Below are 14,525 nucleotides of genomic sequence, written 5' to 3'. Positions count from 1 at the left end.
AAGAAATTATTGTTGACTGATCAGGGAAACCTCTGACTATTTCTTCTTAAAGACTAAAATGAACATTCAGCATTCAGGTCCAAGTTTCTGGATGAACAACTGCTTTGTAAGAACATGATTCAGAAAACCTGGAATGTCTTATTTTGAGTACTGAAGTGGACCCACTAATTGGACAATTGGGAGGGAAAATGTGAGTTTTCTATAGCTTTGAGACTTCTTTTTTAAAAAGAAACAAGTCAAAATTAAACAAACATCTGCCATAGTACTGTGTTGAGTGGTAAGAAGTAGTCAATAAAAGATACTACATCAATTTAGGAAGCTGAAATTACTGGGGTTTATGATATTAATGATAATAATGTTATGATTATGAAGAAAATGTTACACAGTTTTAAATTGCATCAATAGGAAGACATAATTAATTTCTAAATTTATCATAAAATATCACTTTTGATGTGAGTAGTAGTATTATCACTGAGTCATTAGAGATTGTGTATTAATGAATTGACAGAATTAATATAGTAAAAATGGCAAACTTGCCGAAAGCAATCTATAGATTCAATGCAATTCCCATCAAAATTCCAACTTAATTCTTCACAGAGTTAGAAAGAGCAATTTGCAATTCATTTAGAATAACAAAAAACTATATAGCAAAAACTATTCTCAACCATAAGAACTGGGGGAATCACCGTCCCTAACCTCCAGCTGTATTACAGAGCAATAGTAATAAAAGCTGTGTGGTATTGAGACAGAGACAGGCAGGTAGATCAATGGAATAGAATTGAAGACCCAGAAATGAACCCTACACACCTATGGACACTTACTTTGACAAAGGAGCTAAAACCATCCAGTGGAAAAAAGAGCATTTTCAACAAATGGTGCTAGTTCAACTGGAGGTCAGTATGTAGAAGAATGCAAATTGATCCATTCTTATTGCCTTGTACCAAGCTCAAGTCCAAGTGTATCAAGGACCTCCACCTAAAAACCAGATACACACAAACTAATAGAAGAGAAAATGGGGAACAGCCTCCAACACACAGGCACAAGGGAAAATTTCCTGAACAGAATACGAAGGGCTTATGCTCTAAGATCAGGAATCGACATATGGGACCTCACAAAGTGAAAACCTCTGTAAGACAAAGAACAGTGTCAACAGAACAAAACGGCAACCAACAGATTGGGAAAAGGTCTTTACCAATCCCACATCTGACAGAGGGCTAATATCTAATATATATAAAGACCTCAAGAAATTAGACTCCAGGATTCTATTAAAAAATGAGGCACAGAGCTAAACAAAGAATTCTCAACTAAGGAATGTTGAATGACTGAGAAGTACCTAGGGAAATATTCAACATCCTTAGTAATCAGGGAAATGCAAATCAAAACAGCCCTGAGATTTCAATTCATACCAGTCAGAGTGGCTAAGATCAAAAGCTCAGGTGCTGGTAGATTCTGGTGAGGATATGGAAAAATAGGAAGAAAATAGGAAGACTCCTCCATTGTTGATGGGATTGCAAGCTGGTACAATCACTCTGGAAATCAGAATTCCACTTAGTACTAACCGAAGACCCAGCTATACCATTCCTGAGCACACACCCAAAAGATGCTCCAACATATAACAAAAACACATGCTCCACTATGTTCATAGCATCCTTATTTATAATAGCCAGAAGCTGGAAAGAACCCAGATGTCTTTCAACAGAGGAATGATACACAGAACATGGTACATTTACACAATGGAGTACCACTCAACTATTAAAAACAATGACTACATGAAATTCTTAGGCAAATGGAAAAGAACACACATTGTATACACTCACTGATAAGTGAATTTTAGCTCAAAAGCTTGGAATAACTAAGAAAAAATTCACAGATCATATGAAGCTCAAGAAGAAGGAAGTCCAAAGCCTGGAATCTTCATTCCTTCTCAGAAGCGAGAACAAAATATTCATGAGGGGAAATATAGGGATAACAACTGGAGCAGGGACTTAAGAAAAGGTCATCCAGAGACCTGGGGATCCATCCCATATGCAGCCACCAAAACCAGTCACTATTGCTGATGCCAAGGAGTGCTCGCTGACAGGAGACAAATATGGATGTCTTTTGAGAGGCTCTGCCAGAGCCCTACTGATACAGATGAGGATAGTTGCAAGTAACCATTGGACTGAACAAGGGGACCCCAGTGAAGGAGTTAGAGAACAGACTGAAGGAGCTGAAGAGGTTTGCAACACCATAAGAAAAACAACAACATCAACCAACCAGACCCAAGCAGAACCTTCAGGAACTAAACCATCAACCAATGAGTACTCACGGAGGGACTCATGACTTCAGCCACATATGTAGTAGAGGATGGCATTGTCCAGCATCAATAGGAGGAAAATCCCTTGGGTCTGTGAAGGCTCATTTTCCCAATGAAGGGTAATGCTTGGGAGTTGAGTTTGGAGTGTGTGGGTGGGAATAGGAACATCCTCATGGAAGCAGGGGGAGGGGGTGTGTGGAAGAGGAAGGAAAGGGAGAACAGTTGAAATGTAAATACACATAATATCCAAGAAAAACAAAATTAAAAAAAAAAAAGAAACAACAGGCTCACCAAGGTATGGATCCCAGCAAGTCCAAATCCACAAGTGCAGCAGTGCTGACAGCAGTGACTAGGGGAGATGACACCTCATCTTAATTATTGAGGTAGGTCCTGAGAAGTCACTTCTGCTGGGAGAGACTGGTCTTCTTTTATTTAGCATGATAAATCTCAGTTTCTTCTACCTTCATTTACCTAAACTTCTTTTTTTAATTACAATTCACCCAAAACACACATACACTGGGCTGATACATAAGGTTATTGTGATAATTATAAAATTGTTGTTGACACAGAACCTGAGGATATAGCTCAGTGATAGGCCACTTGCCTAACTTGGGCAAGGTCTGAGGTTGATACCTAGAACTGAGAAGCAAAATTGTTGTTGCCACCAAAGGACCATGTGTGTTAGTCTCATAAACTGAAATTTACTCTCTGAGGCTTTTATCTGATAGGTTTTAATTTCCTGCCAAGACAGTCTCTCCATGAAGTCATTTATCTATTTGTCTACCTTTTCATCTCTGTAACTTCTATATTCCACAGTTCTTAAGTTTTTATAGATGCCACCAAAATCTATGTACATAAAAGGTAAATTTAAATGTTCAAGTTTTGTATGACTTGTTTCTCCTAAGAAGGCAAAAAGACTGCTGGATACTTTTAAGCACTTGTACAAAAGAATAAAAACAAACAAAGGAAATGGAAAGGCTAAGAAATTGCAGAAAAGTAAAAATGAGAAAATATGTGTGCCAGGTTTGTAAGAAAATCAATATTCTATAAATTCAACAGCTATGACATTGCTTGTTTTTTAAAACTATCAAGAACAAAAATAATTATGACCTTTTTTATAATGTTTCCTATTTACTTAAGGTCTACACTATTTGGCAATAAAATTAAGAGATGAATACAGCATAAATAGGGAGAAATAAAACAACTCAAATTGTTTAGATAAGCAAAACACCATTATTAAGATTTTTATGAAGTTATCTAACATTTCAGGATAGCCAGCTTTAATTAAAATATGCACAAACTTGATTCATTTTTGAAAGATGCACTTGTGATTGTAGATGGTTGATCCAGGGAGTGGCGCTATTAGGAGGTGTAGCCTTGTTGGAGTAAGTGTGTCACTGTGGACCTGGGCTTTAATACCCTTGTCATAGCTTCCTGAAAGCCAGTCTTTACTAGCTGCCTTTGGAACAAGAGATGGAACTCTTAGCTCCTCCAGCTCCATATCTGCCTGGATGCTGCCATGCTCCTACCTGGATGATAATGGCCCAAACCTCTGAACCTGTAAGCCAGCCCCACTTAACTGTTGTTCTTACAAGAATTGCCTTGGTCATGGTGTCTGTTCACAGCAGTAGAACCCGAACTAAGACCGAAGTTGGTAGCAGGGACTGAGGTATTGCTGTGATAGGATTGACCATGCTTTCGTTAGAAGGAATTGGGATTTTGGGACATTACATTGGAAGCAGTGGAATGTTTTATGTGGGACTTAATGAGCTATCCTAGTAGGAATATGGAAGACTTTGTTACTGAGTGTGGTTTGAACTGCGCAGACGCGGCTCAAGAGGTTTCAGTGGAGAAGAATTTCAATATGTGGCCTAGAGACTATTTTTGTTGTATTTTGATGAAGAATGTGGCTCCTTTTTGCCCTTGGCTGAAGAGTCTACCTGGGTCTAAGGTAAAGAGATTTATATTAATTCCATTGACAAAGGATGTCTCAAAAAAGCCCAGCAGAGAATTTGCTCTATCATTAAGTCTCATGAAGTGCATTTTAAACAAGCGTAGCAAACTTAGAAAGGAAAAATATAAAATACATGGTTCAAGTATTAAAGGGAAACCAGGAAGTAAACTGGAGTTGAATCCTGTATTCAAGAATATTAAATTGAATTAAGGGAGTGGTGACCTTGGAGCAAACTACCACCCAGCTAAATTTAGTTCTAGGCATGGTAGTACAAGTCTTTAATCCCAGGAGGCAAAGGCAAGCAGATCTCTAATTTCAAGGCTAGCCTAGGACAGAGCAGGTTCTAGGTGAAGAAAAGTCCCGGCATGGTGGTACCCACCTTTAATCCCAGCATTCAGGAGACAGAGACATACAGATCTCTGGGGTAAAGGTCAGTCTACAGAGAAAGTTCCAGGACAGCCAAACTTAGGCAGTGAAGGAGCTGGAAAGCAGAAAGCTGGCAATAATGTAATAAAACAGGGGGTCCATGTTCCAGCCCTAGCGAGCAGCAGAACTTGGCAAATTCAGCCAAGTGGCTCTGGCTTTAGAGTCAGGAATAGAAGGCACTACTGGGACAATTGATGCTGGTTAGCTGGAGCTAAGAAATTAGCAATGAGTAAGAAGAGACCAACTACACTGAGGTGAAATCTTCCTGAAAGTGTTTTCTAAGAGCTACCTCTCTTGGGCATATACCCAAAAGATGCCCCAACATATAAAAAAGACACGTGCTCCACTATGTTCATTGCAGCCTTATTTATAATAGCCAGAAGCTGGAAAGAACCCAGATGCCCTTCAACAGAGGAATGGATACAGAAAATGTGGTACATCTACACAATGGAATATTACTCAGCTATCAAAAACAACGAGTTTATGAAATTCGTAGGCAAATGGTTGGAACTGGAAAACATCATCCTGAGTGAGCTAACCCAATCACAGAAAGACATACATGGTATGCACTCATTGATAAGTGGCTATTAGCCCAAATGCTTGAATTACCCTAGATGCCTAGAACAAATGAAACTCAAGACGGATGATCAAAATGTGAATGCTTCACTCCTTCTTTAAAAGGGGAACAAGAATACCCTTGGCAGGGAAGAGAGAGGCAAAGATTAAAACAGAGACTGAAGGAAAACCCATTCAGAGCCTGCCCCACATGTGGCCCATACATATACAGCCACCCAATTAGACAAGATGGATGAAGCAAAGAAGTGCAGACCGACAGGAGCAGGATGTAGATCTCTCCTGAGAGACACAGCCAGAATACAGCAAATACAGAGGCGAATGCCAGCAGCAAACCACTGAACTGAGAATAGGACCCCCGTTGAAGGAATCAGAGAAAGAACTGGAAGATCTTGAAGGGGCTCGAGACCCCATATGTACAACAATGCCAAGCAACCAGAGCTTCCAGGGACTAAGCCACTACCTAAAGACTATACATGGACTGACCCTGGACTCTGACCTCATAGGTAGCAATGAATATCCTAGTAAGAGCACCAGTGGAAGGGGAAGCCCTGGGTCCTGCTAAGACTGAACCCCCAGTGAACTAGACTGGTGGGGGGAGGGCGGCAATGGGGGGAGGGTCGGGAGGGGAACACCCATAAGGAAGGGGAGGGGGGAGGGGGATGTTTGCCCGGATACCGGGAAAGGGAATAACACTCGAAATGTATATAAGAAATACTCAAGTTAATTAAAAATAAAAAAAAAAGCACAAAGAAGCTGTGTTCCAGGGATAGCTAAGGTTGAATGTACTTCATGCTGCAGAGGGACTTCATAATGTGTAAGAGTCCCCAGGTGGTACTGGTTTTGAAGGCAAGAAGGGGTCATGAAGAGCAGCTGAGGTTTGACACTGCGGGAGGCCATGGAGAGCCATTGGTGAAGGTGCAGCCTCAGTCACAGTTGATGGCCCAGTACTAAGGCCATCATCGGAGAAGCTTTCTCCTTCAGTCCATAAAAACATTATAGACACCCACAAGCTCGAAAATGGAAGGTAAGTGAGAATGCACAGTCCTAAACAGGAGGTCTTCATCAGTCTCTGCCTGCTCAGGTCTCAGGGAGCTGTGGGACAGTAAACCAAGCCAGAAATTTGAGAAGGTTGAGCAGGTTGGAAGCCCCAGGAACTTCTAAGAGGACATTAGAACTTCTAAGAGCTTCACCTGCTTTTGATCACCTGTCATTCGACCACACTTTCTATATAGGAATGTGACCTATGGTCATGTAGCTCTGAACAGAGTTCTCAATGCTAATGAGGCATCTAGAGGCCCTGAGGGTTTAGTCAAAAAGTATCCCTTTCCAGACATTTCTGCTGCTTCCTGCATTTTTCTCTGGTCCACCCTGAGAAGATGGTATGCACAATCAATAAACAGTTTGAAACCAGACTGTCTCTTTCATCAAGAATCTCTGTGGGGATCTTGGAAAAAGCATTTGTCTACAGAGCTGCACCATCCAAGCCTCCTGCAAAAGGCCCCTCTGCGTTCCCAGACAACCACCACTAAGCTAAGGACAATGGCAATGAGCTAAGCTGGAGTTGCCCCAGCCCCAGGCTCGTCTGCCTCACACTCAACCCATGGGCCTACTCTGTTTCCAACTCTCCTTGGCTGAGCGGTTGGTTATCCAGGAGTTTGGGAGACCCGGCCCCTGGGCTCCACCTCACAACCCTGGGGCCCCCACCCTCCATTCCTGGCTAAGGTTTTCCAGTGGTGACTGGATTCTCAGGAGTCACATCTTAGATAGCATTTTCCCACCCCCTGAATAGTGTATCACTGATTCCCTCAAGCACCCAGTGGCAGCAGCACAGGGTAAATGATGCTCCACTCCCTGCCCCTCCTCCCAACAGCCCACACCTCAGTGGTGGGGTGTAACGCAGAACCACAGGAAGCTATGTAAAAGAGGAGGCAGAAATATTGTAAGAGCTAATGGGGATGGAAGACACCAAGTAAACAAAGCCTTCTGGACACCCCAGGACTTATGTATATATGAACCCATGTAGACTGTGGCAGTATTCACAGGGCCTACACAGGTGTAAGCCACATGGAGTCCCTTTGTTGAGAAGGGAAATAGACATAAGACCCCATCCCTAATCCAGAAGCTGTTTCTAAGTGGTAAGTACTCACAAAAGAAAAATTAATTTTCTTAAATGGAGCCTCACTGGAATTAAGAACCACATTAAAGGGCAGGCCTCATGCCCAGCAATAGTGGAACAACACAAAATAAACTTAATGGTACTTTTGGAGGTTTGCATGTTTGTTTCTCATCATGCTTCCCTCCTCTACCCAGATATGTATTATGGTTTCTGATTTGGTTTTTATGGGATTCTTGTGTATGTGTAAATCTCAGTGTCTATATGTATTTCGTGTGCTTTTTCTTTGGCTCTTCTTCTTTCTGTTTGTTTTAAATATGTTATTATTAATTTTTATATCCCTATTCATATTTTAATGAGCAAGAAAAAAGGTGTGTGGATTTAGGTGGTAGGGAAAGTTGGGAGGATCTGGGAGGAGTTGGGGAGGGAAAAACCATAATGTGACTATTTTTCATGAAAAAAATACCTATTTTCAATTTTAAAAAAGTCCATAGGGTTAGGGATTTAGCTCAGTGGTAGAGCACTTGCCTAGCAACTGCAAGGCCCTGGGTTCGGTCCCCAGGTCCGAAAAAAAGAAAGAAAGAAAGAAGAAAAGTCCAGAATAGGATGGATTCAGTGTAGAATTTTACCAGATCTTAGAAGAAGAAAAGCCATCGCTTTTCAAATATTTCTGTAAAACAGAAAGGGAAGGAACATTTCCAAATTCTTCTTATCGGGCTAATATTACTATAATGCCAAAACCAAAGGACAGACCTTTCAGGGAACTCACAGATGAAGGAGATGATGAAGAAACTTCAGAGCCAGAAAGGGATATAGGGAACCATCATGGTGAAAAGAGAATCATTCCCATTATGGCCGCCATGGACTACTCTAAAACCGCATGGTATGACAACCTCACACAACACTCTGTCTTGAAGAGCATCATGTGTGAAATTGGCCCCCAGAATGACTTCACCTTCTGTAATATTTACTTCACAGATAGATAGATAGATAGATAGATAGATAGATAGATGATAGACAGATAGATAGATAGATAGATAGATAGATTGATAGATAGATAAAAAATTATGATTGTACCTGATAAGGCTTATTTTCTGATTGTGTTTCAGAATCTCTTGGATCCCTGTGTCATTCCTTAATTTAATTTAATTATTTAATTTAATTTAATGCCCTATACATATTAATCATGGCCTTTGGAACATGGCAGTTGCCTAAAAGCCCGTATACACAAAGCCAATGATCCTGGAGAGTAGGTCAGCAAATCTGCCCACCCCACCAAGCAACTCACTCTGCTTCCCTGTTTGTTGTTTGGAAGATTTTAAGGTCCTCATTTCTAGTGTTGCTGCAATAGCTGTTAAGAAACCAATACCCAGCTTTCTTCTGATATTCCATTTACTTTGGTGTCCTTGAAAGGCTGTTCTGTTCTGTTTGTTCCTTTTCCTAAAAATAATAACAGCAATGTAAAACCGCATAGCCTCAAAAAAAATCAAAGAAATAAACCCCTCCCAATTAATAAAATTATAGGCCAGTATCCCTGATGAGGAGGGATGCAAATATGCTCAATAAAATATTTGTGAAGCGAATCCAAGGACATATGAAAGTATAATGTATCATGATCAACAAGGCTCTATCATAGGGATGCAAATCTAAGCTTTTTGTAGATTTTTTATTTATACAGATTTTACTTTTTTATTTTTAAAGAAAGAGGGCAGGATATAAAGAAGGCAGTTAAGAAATGAGACTCAAAAATAAATGAGAAAGTAAAAAAGGTATAGATCTTGCTTTCTGATAGTCTAAAAACCAAAAGAAATGATAAGTTTGCCTTTAGGGTCTCTTGTATTGATGATCCATACATACCTAATTATCATTTAAATACTAGCCTAGTAGAAGCAGACAGGCTGATTTTTAGGTTTTTGGTTGGTTGGTGATGCTTTTGTTGATGTTATTTATATTCTTTTGTAAATGTGTATGAAATCCTATTTTTTCTTTTCTGTTATTTAAAGAATTCTAATAAATTCATATATTTATGTTTAAACATTTCATTTTAGAAAAGAGGAAAAGTGGTCATGATGGAGGTTGATAAGCTGTGGTGGAAGAAACAAACATTGGAGGAACCTGGCTATTAATGCCTTCTTCCTCTATCAGTCACCCATCCATCATGGGGCCATTTTCTAGTGCAAAATCAGTTTGGGTGAAACTTGCCCTTCTGTAAAAAGAAAAACGCCTATTCATTTGTGTAATTACCATTGTGGTTCATGGAATACTTACTTTAGGACACATAAAAATACTTTTAAACATTGTTAGTCCTAATACCAGAGTTAAGTCCCCTTAACTAAGGGTGTATAAATTTAGTGAACCTTTGTTATCCTGAGACAGTCCTGTCCCCTTGAGCTCCAATGATGCCCACTCTAACTCATCCCTCAATTCTTGTAGTGATGAATGTCACATCTTTCTGTTTTTGGCCATGGGATGGCCTTGCTGTCTCCCACCCACTGTGTGCCTTTTGGAATAGTTTATCGTGCGTTGAGCCAATTCCATTGATTTCCATCCTTAGCTGCTATATTCAAAGTGGCTTCTTCTTTTCCGTTTTGCATGCTGACACCAGCCATTGCTCCCTGACACAATGCCCATTTAATCTCTTTATGAGAGAATACTTGCTCACATCTGAACCTACTTAAAAGAAACATTAAAGTTGAGTTTTAGCTTTTAGAATTCTAAGAAATTCTGCATAGTTTCTGTGGCTACATATTGAAAGAAGCTGTGCAGGAACAAATTCAATTTAGTTCTAACTCATGTAGCTTTTTGACCCGGCCTCTGACAGCTTTAAACAGAAGTAGATTTAATATTCTTTGTAGGCCTTTCACACAATGGCTATTATCATCCGTGGAGAAGCTTTTGTTTTTCCACTGAAATCTAAGAGCGGTACTTCAGGAACATGAAGGAGAAGTACAAGCCGTGGAAGTTAGGAGTAAGTTATTAAAGTGGAGACTAGCTTGACATTTTATAAGTCCTACAGAATGCCAAAGACGTTTGGTTTTAAACTGAGCCCTCAGAACAGGTTTGAAGAGTTCACATCCTGTAAGTTCTGTTGTGCTTAAGGCTTTCACTCTTATTCGTCTTATGCTACCAGGAGAAATATATTTACGTTGAATGTGCTCTTTGTTCCTAAAATTACAGAAATGGTAATGTAGAATGTTATTCATTACAAATGCGTTTGTTCTCAGAAACAGCAGGATTCATAGGTTTTTAAGAGCAATGGAATGATTGCTTGCTGAGGATATAGTCAGTTTTCCAAATAAAGTATTGCGTGCATGTCATTGGCAATTGATATGTTCAATGGCAGAATGACTTGTGTCCTGTCTTGAAAACTTTGCCAGTAGTTAGGTATATTATGAAAATTAGTATAATAGCTAATAGGCCTTTGTACCTTAAACTTGACCTAAGCTACCCAGCAAGGCCAGTTTGGGCAACACAGAGAGATTCTGTCTCAAATGAACAAAATGTGCCAGTGCAGGTGGTTCAGCCTGTAAAACTTTGCAGGTTGTCCTTTGATCCCCACATGAACACCTTGGCACATGCATGCCCTTCATGCATAGCACAGACTAGCTGAGAGGAAGGAGAAAAATGTGCTGATAGTTTAGCTTATATGGGTATAGAACAACAACATCCCTTCCACCCTACCATGGCATCATGTCCACACTCATAAAGCTTTTGACTACGGATTTCAAATTTTTTTTAATGAATTATACTATACAGATCGACAATTGAGTTTGACAAGGTATATATATCCTAGATTGAAATAAATAATAGGTACTAAACAGAGTAGAGGAACACCACAGTTGATACAAATAGGCAATTTTATACTGTAGAAAATATAAGTGTTATTTTGATATGTAAATTTCTAGAATATTAAATAAGTATGTTCCTTTATAGTTAAGTGTAAAAGCTTGGAAAGATTTAATTCCCTGACAAGGACAGTTTTCAAATATCCAGTGTGGGTCATATACACATTTTTCTGAGCTACAAATTGAAGAACTTTGGTATTGTTTGTTTGCTTTGTTTTTTTTTAATCAACTCTACACAGTCTAGAGTGATTTGCAAAGAGGGATTGCCTTCAATACATGACGTGTAGGCAATTCTGTGAGGCATTTTCTCAGTTAAAGATTGATGAGGGAGGGTTCAGTCAATGTGTTTGCTGCTGGTGGTGTGTATATATGGTGCTGGGTTTTAAAAGAAAGCAGAGTGAGCACGCCATGTAGGGCAAGCCAATAAGAGTCCTTCCTTCGTTGTCTTTGCTGCAGTTCCTACCCTCATGTTTCTGGCCTGTTTCAATTTGTGTCTTGGCTTCTCTCAGGAATCACCTATGATCAGGACTTGTAAGTCAAGAAAACCATTTCCCCCTCAAGTTGACTTTGATCGTGATTGTTATTACAATAATGGAAACCTAAATGAGATACCAAAGCATGGTCCTTACATCTGTCTTGTTGATCTACACTTACTCTTCCCAGCCCTTTTCCATTTTCAGGAATTTCCATGTCACTTTACTCTTCTTCTGATTGTTCTCATGTCAAACCTCTAGCTCTTGTTTCCTTTTACTCTGAACTTTCTTATCCAGTTGCCCTATTGAAATAACTGCTTGGATACACAATACATGCTTTGACTTCATATGAATTTCAACTTCATTTGTCTTTTGGCTCTCGAAAAGGCTCCTCTTAGAGACTTCGGGTCAGTAGATCTGGACTTCTATTTCTCTGACCTCTGTTTCTACCTACTCAGGGTATGCTTTCTGCAAAAGGCACACATAAAAGATATACACCACACAAGAGCCTACATTTGGATTCATTATTTCCACCTTGAAAATCTCTAGTAATTTTACCTTTGAATGTGAGTTCTATAGGTGATGTCTAATAGGAGAACATGGCCTTCCATTTGGCCATGTCCCCTCTATCTCATTCACATTCAGAATTGATGACACCCCAGGGTCAAAGAATTCCGGTAAAATACCAGTGTTGCATGTTCAGCAAACCACAAGTAGAAGGGAAACATTTTATGTCAAAGAATATATAGGTACTGACAGCTTGAAGAAAAAAAAATGTTTTCACAACCTGCTTCCAGCACAAACACAGCAGTGGCCTTGTCAGACTCATGATCATCCAGGAGACATCACGTGTTCCTTCTTAGTCATATTGTTTCCATCTGTGGACCGTATTTGCTGAAACTAGTAGAATTAAATGCAAAAGAATAGGACAGTTATAGAACAAAGCAATGTTCCCTTTTTAAAAATCAGGGTCATGGGGAGCAGCTTATAACCTGAGATGGTACTTGGAGTGCATTATGCTCAATTCCTTTTCTAACGATGCAGTTGGTGTTTAGTTCCTTTACCTGCATGCACTTACTATATAAACATGCACTTCTTATTCAATAGTGCATCCCCAAACCATGGATCCACACCTGTATCCTTCTCAGAACAATGGCATAAATTTCTTCTATCCAAGAAAAAAAAAATCAAGCTTTGTTTCTACTCAAATACATTCTAATATATCAATAAAAAAGAGTTTAAAGGCTAGTCCAGGATGACTTGACTTAAAATGTGTACACAGACAATATTGCAGAAGCCAAGAAGTGCATGCTGACAAGAGCCTGACATAGCTGTCTGCTGAGAGGCTCTGCTAGAGCCTTACAAATACAGAGGCAGATGCTTATAGCCAACCATTGAACTGAGAACAGGGTCCCCAATGGAAGAGTTAGAGAAAGGCTGAAGGGCTTTGCAACCTCAAAAGAAGAACACAATATCAACCAACCAGACCCCCACCCCCCACCCCAGAGCTCCCTGGGGCTAAACCACCATCTCAACAGAACATAGGGATGTACCTATGGCTCCATCCGCATATGTAGCAGAGGATGGCCTTGTTGGGCATCAATGGGAGGAGAGGTCCTTGGTCCTGTCAAAGCTAAATGCCTCAGTGTAGGGAATGTCAGGGCGGGGAGGTGGAAGGGAGTGGGTGGGTGTGTGAGGGAGCGCCCTCATAGAAGAAGCAGGGGAGGAGGTGTTATGGGGTAGCAGACTTCTGGAGGGAAAATCTGGAAATGAAGAAACATTTAAAATGTGAATAAAAAACACAATTAAAAATTTCAAGGACAAAACAAAATGCATGCACAGTAAGACAAAACCATGTCTTCAAATGAAGTTTTAAGGAGAATCTTTTAAATTTTATGGGCATGTAAAATTATACATGCAATGATTAAAATCAGGTGCATTTTGGAAAGATATATACATAGTAGGAAAAAAAATTCTATGACATAATTTCTCCGTCAAAGCAGATCACCACCATCTCTATAACTTTTATTAACAAAATTCCTTTTCTTAACTTCTCTTAAACTCTACTGAAAAACCCGTAGGCAATAATCAGGGCCCTTAAGTATCTTCTGATTTGAAGTCTATTGGTCTGGGCAGTATATTCTAATCTTGTCTATTCTTTGTGTTAAAGCTTCTTTGCTAATTTTCACTAGAAGTCATAGCCTTTTTGAGTATATGTAAGTTCATTTCAGATGAAAAGAAACAAAAAAAATTTCCAGACTCTTGGGTAGATAGATGTTTAAGTGTGATTAACTGTCCAACAGTTCTCTAAGATCTTATTTTGTTTTATTTTCCATGAAAAATGTGTATAAGATTCAAGTGTTCTATACAGTTGTCAATACTGGCAGAATCTGTCTTTTCTATGTTAGCTATTTAGTGAAAGTACATATGTGATTGTGGCTTAAATCTGCATTTTATGATGACTATAAACTACATACATACTAGGATATTTTTATTTACATTTCAAATGTTATTCCCTTGCCTGGTTTCCTGTCCATAAGTCCCCTATCCCCTCCCTCTCCCCTTCTTCTAGAAAAGTGTTCCCTTCCCCATCCATTCCCCCTTCTCACCCACCCCAACATTCCTCTACAATGAGGGTCCAACCTTGGCAGGACCAAAGGACTTCTCCTTACTTTGGAGCCCACCAAGGCCATCCTTTGCTACATATGCAGTTGGAGCCCTGGGTCAGTCCATGTATAGTTTTTGGGTAGTGTTTTAGTCCCTGGGAGCTCTGGTTGGTTGACATTGTTGTTGTTATAAGGTTGCAGGCCCCTTCAGCTCTTTAGATCCTTTTGCTAATTCC

This window comes from Rattus norvegicus, chromosome 3 (assembly GCF_021556685.1).
Source record: "Rattus norvegicus strain SHRSP/BbbUtx chromosome 3, alternate assembly SHRSP_T2T, whole genome shotgun sequence".
Classification (NCBI taxonomy): Eukaryota; Metazoa; Chordata; class Mammalia; order Rodentia; family Muridae; genus Rattus; species Rattus norvegicus.
The sequence above is the reverse complement of the archived record's forward strand: the minus strand, read 5'-3'. Positions refer to the sequence as shown.